The sequence below is a fragment of the Mus musculus genome, chromosome 4 (assembly GCF_000001635.26).
Source record: "Mus musculus strain C57BL/6J chromosome 4, GRCm38.p6 C57BL/6J".
Lineage (NCBI taxonomy): Eukaryota > Metazoa > Chordata > Mammalia > Rodentia > Muridae > Mus > Mus musculus.
This window is the reverse complement of record NC_000070.6, coordinates 45,286,164-45,291,558: the sequence shown is the minus strand read 5'-3', so window position 1 is coordinate 45,291,558 and position 5,395 is coordinate 45,286,164.

Below are 5,395 nucleotides of genomic sequence, written 5' to 3'. Positions count from 1 at the left end.
GCTAAAACCACCATTCACGGACTGACAGAATGCCTTATTTATGGTCATGGTATTCCACACAGTATTGCTTCTGACCAAGGAACTCATTTCACAGCCAGAGAAGTACGACAGTGGGCCCACGATCATGGAATTCATTGGTCTTACCACATTCCCCATCATCCTGAAGCAGCTGGTCTGATAGAAAGATGGAATGGCCTTTTGAAGACGCAGTTACAGCGCCAATTAGGTGGTAACAGCTTGGAAGGCTGGGGTAGAGTTCTTCAGAAGGCAGTATATGCTTTGAATCAGCGCTCGATATATGGTACAGTTTCACCCATAGCCAGGATTCATGGGTCCAGGAATCAAGGGGTGGAAAACGGAATAGTTCCACTTACTATCACTCCTAGTGACCCTCTTGGAAAATTTTTGCTTCCTGTCCCCATATCTCTAGGTTCTGCTGGCTTAGAAGTTTTGGCTCCAGAGAGGGGAGTGCTCCTACCAGGAGCTACAACAAACATTCCATTGAACTGGAAGCTCAGACTTCCCCCTGGTCATTTTGGGCTTCTAATGCCCTTAAACCAACAGGCTAAAAAAGGAATAACAGTGTTAGGAGGGGTGATAGATCCAGATTACCATGGGGAAATTGGATTACCTCTTCACAATGGTGGTAAGCAAGATTATGTCTGGAGTGTAGGAGATCCCTTAGGGCGTCTCTTAGTACTACCATGTCCTGTGATTAAAGTCAATGGGAAACTACAACAGCCTAATCCAAGCAGGATGACAAAGGACGCAGACCCATCAGGAATGAAGGTATGGGTCAATCCTCCAGGAAAAGAGCCAAGACCTGCTGAGGTGCTGGCTGAAGGAGAAGGAAATACAGAATGGGTAGTAGAGGAAGGTAGTTATAAATACCAATTAAGGCCACGTAACCAGTTGCAGAAAAGAGGATTATAAAGTAATATGAATGCCCCATTGTAAATTTACTAATGCGTTTGCGATTGTACGAGGGATAGTTATATCATGTTAGGCGTATTCACAACCTTGTTATTGTTTCATGTGAACATAAGATATTATTTGTGTCAAGTTGACAAGGGGTGGATTGTAGTGGCTATTCCTGGTTGTCAACTTGACAATATTTGGAATGAACTACAATCCGGAATTGGAAGGCTCACCAGTGACCCTTATCTGGAGGCTTGGAGATCCTTATCTGGATCTTGGTTTGAAGATCTTGAGCCATAGTGGCTATGGATTCCAGAAGATTGAATCTCCGAGTTTAAGGAACACACCTTTAATCTGGGCTACGCCTTTCATCTGGGATTAAAGGTGTGGTGGGACACACCTTTAATCTGGGCTACACCTTCTGCTGGAGACAATATAAGGACATTGGAAGAAGGGAGTCTAGCTCTTGCTCTTGCTCCTTCGCCTGCTTGCTGCGTGAGACTGAGTAACTGCTAGATCCTTGGACTTCCATTCACAGCTGCGACTGAACAATTGTTGGGAATTGGGCTGCCGACTATAAGTCATCAATAAATTCCTTTACTATCTAGAGACTATCCATAACTTCTGTGACTCTAGAGAACCCTGACTAATACAGCAACCAATGCTCTTAACTGCCGAGCCATGTCTCTAGCGTTCGACCCACAGCCTTGTGCTGTTATAGGCTATCTGCCACTTTCCGCTAACTCTGCACTGCTAGGTGTCGTGTTCTTTCAGAGAGACCCTATAATAAATGAGCCTGAAATTTTAAGAACCTGAAGTCTGGTTGCACTCCTTCTTGGTGCACTATTTTCTCCTGTGGACTTTTCTTGGCACAACTCCTCCCAGTCCATATGTTAATCTAATTAAAAACAAAACAAAACAAACAACAAACAAAAAACCCAGGGTCTTATAATGCAACCCAGATTGACCTCAAATTCGATATAGTTGTGTGTTCCACCATGCCGAATGTTTTTTGTTTTGTTTTGTTTTTTGTTTTGTGTGTGTGTGTGTTGATTTTTTTTTTTTTTTGGTTTTTTTTTTTTTTTTTTTTTTTTGGTTTTTTGAGACAGGGTTTCTCTGTATAGCTCTGGCTATCCTGGAACTCACTTTGTAGACCAGGCTGGCCTCGAACTCAGAAATCTGCCTGCCTCTGCCTCCCGAGTGCTGGGATTAAAGGCGTGCGCCACCACGCCCGGCTGTGTGTGTTGCTTTTTAAAGGCTAACACAAACATCTTTTTTTCTTATATGATCCATCTCGCCTCTGCGGGCATGCTTTGGGTGCAACTTGCAAAGCGGGTCACATGGCCTTCGATGGTGCTTTTAGATGTCATCTCACAACCATCATCAGTCCCTTTGCCTCCTATTCAGCCCTAGTGCACTCCTCTCCACCTTCACGCTCAGGTGTCATTTCGAGTCTCCCACAAATAAAGACACCATCCTCGCCATCCTCTCTGGTGTTGCTGCCTTTCCGACTGCCTCCACTTCCATCAATGGCCCTGCCCACGCAACCCAAAGATGCTTCAGCAGTTTCCCGTGGTGCCTGGGTATAGTAAAACCCAACCCTATCCCCAAGGCCTTGCAGCACCTGGCCCTGTACCTCCTCAGTTCTAAATGCTCTGGTCTCTCAGTGCTTTAAGCACATTCTATTTCCTCTCCTATTATTACAGCTGTTTTTTTTTTTAATGATTGTTACCTTTTAAAACATTTATATGACTATGTGTGCCTGTATATCTGTGTACTAAGTACATGCAGGCAGCCATGGAGGTCAGAAGAGGGTGACCCATCCCCAAGAACTGGAATTACAGCTGGGGAGAGAATGCTGTTTCTCTGTGAGAGCAGCAAGTGCACTTAACCACCGGGCCATCTCTCCAGCCATGATTCTTACTCTCTAAGAATCAGCTTAAACAGTCTCCATTCAGAAAACCCTTTTCTGGTCATATCAGGTAAGGCTGGATTATTTTTTGGTCTTGACATCTTTTTAAAAAGATGTTTCCATGTCTGTAATTTTTGTCTTCCCTACTAATTCATGTCCCTTGAGAGCTGTGTGTGGCACATGCCTTTAGTCCTCACTCTTGGGGGGAGGGGGCAGAGGCAGGCAGATCTCTGTGAGTTTGAGGCCAGCCTGATCTGCATAGTGAGTTTCAGGATAGCCAAAGCTACATGGTTAGATTCTGTCCAAAAAGAGAGGGAGAAGTCCCTTAGGGGGCCCATGCTTACTGTGCCCAGTGTTTCACCTGTTGTCACTGCGTAGAAGACTCTGGTTGACAGAATGAATTTTTTCTCTCTTGACATCTAAATCCTACCAGATCTCATGGCCTTACAAACGGCAGCCAACAAATGCTTTCTGACACCCAGTGCTGCCTCTTACAGAAACATTCCTTGATTCCTTTCTCCTCACAAATCTCACCCTGCCTTTGTTGTGGTGACCCGGAGCTTTGTCATTCTCCAACTCTGGTCGTCCAACCTCCATCAAGCACCTTTGAAAACAGGATGCTCATCTTGCCTGCATCACAAAGGAATGTATCAATGAAAGTACCAGACAGAATGCCTTCCCTGCGCTTTAGCTTCTCAGTTAGCAATGTTCCTACCATTTCTGGACCTTACTCTTCCTTACAGGAACCACAGAGAAAAAGAATAGCAACCAAAGGAAGGCGGAGCTGCTTTGCTGCCTGCCTCAGCTGCAAGCCTGGCTCTTCTTCCTCCTGTCAATATCTGTCTCTCACAAAACTATTACACATGTGCAACAATGTAAACAGTTATATTTTACAAAGTATTCATCGGGGCAGTGGTGGGCCTTTAATCCCAGCTCTGTGGAGGCAGAGGCAGAGGCAGGCAGATCTCTGAGCTCAAGGCCAGCCTGGTCTACAGATCGTGCTCCAGGACAGCCAGGGCTACAACAGAGAAACCTTGTCTCAAAAAAACAAACAAAAGTATTCTATCTGCATATAACTATCTGCATAAGGTTTCTGGCATACTGTAGGTTTTAGTTAATTGGATTCAAATATGGTTTGGACCAATCGGGACCCAGCCTTTAGTGAAGTCTCACTGGTGAAGGTTGAGACCCTGTCCATAGCAATAAGCAGTTTGGATCTTCCTGGCAAAAGTTCCAAGTCCTCTTTCACACCATCCAACTTGCTTTTAGCCTGGTGTCCTGCTCCTTTTTAGCCATGAAATCACTTCCAAGTTACATGCCAGAGCTTAATGTTTATTTGGAGCTTTATAAGAAACACTATCCTGAGGAAACAAATCCTCTCTGGGCACAGGAACTGATTACCGCCTTACTAGGTGACACGTGGCTGGGGGTGGGATGGGAGGGACATGTGTTCCTCTCGTGGCTGAGGTGGCCTCCCTTCCACCTGGAGAGAGCATAGGGAGTGGGTCCTCACGGATCCTGCTTTTGCTGGGCAAGGCGAGGCATTAGGGCGCCTTACAGAGCAGAGTGTCAACCTCCCAACCTCTTTGATGACCTCTGACAGTCCAAAGTGAGCCACCAAACCACGCCACGTTTGACCAGACAGGAGAAGCCAGAGCAATAGGTGTCCCAAAGAAATCTTGAGACAAGTTTGTCTGGATGTGGAAAGGCTGTGTGTGTGTGTGTGTGTGTGTGTGTGTGTGTCAGGGGTGGGGACAGAGCTTTGTTACCAATACTCACTGACAATTTACCGTCTCCTGGGTTTATACCTCTTTCAAGTGGACAATATGAGTCTTTTCATGTACAAAGAGAAAATCTGAAACATGAAGAGTTTAAGCAGCTTGTTCACATCCATGGTGGGCAAGAAGTCCCTTGATCAGCTGGGGCCAGTATGAGGGAAGTATTGATAGTATTTCTTCTGTTCTAATATTGTTCTAGTAATGACAACTTTTGACTCCTTGCCTTATATTAAAAATGGAAACAGGGTGCAAGATTCTGGGGTGTAGTTTCAGACACAACACAGGATAACCCTCAACATGAAGTAGCAACAAAATAATTTTATGGTTGGTGGTCACCCTAACATGAAGAATTGTATTAAAGTGTGGCAGCAGTAAGAAGGTTGAGGACCATTGCGCTAGGGATACTGCCACCACCTAGTGGCAAGCTGTGCTTGCAGCAGAGAGGCAGTCAAGAACCAGATGCTGCCTTGGAGGGTAGAATCTATTCATCACACACACACAGCCACCTGTTTGCATAGGTTAGTGCCAAATATATGTAACAGAGGAACCAAAACCAACAATTCCCGACTTCTTGGGACTTTTAAAATTTTTTATTATTTTTTTTCCGAGACAGGGTTTCTCTGTGTAGCCTTGGCTGTCCTGGAACTCACTCTGTAGACCAGGCTGGGCTCGAACTCAGAAATCTGCCTGTCTCTGCCTCCCAAGTGCTGGGATTAAAGGCATGTGCCACCACTGCCCGGCGACTTTTTTATTTTTATTTACTATTTATTTATTGTCTGATATATAA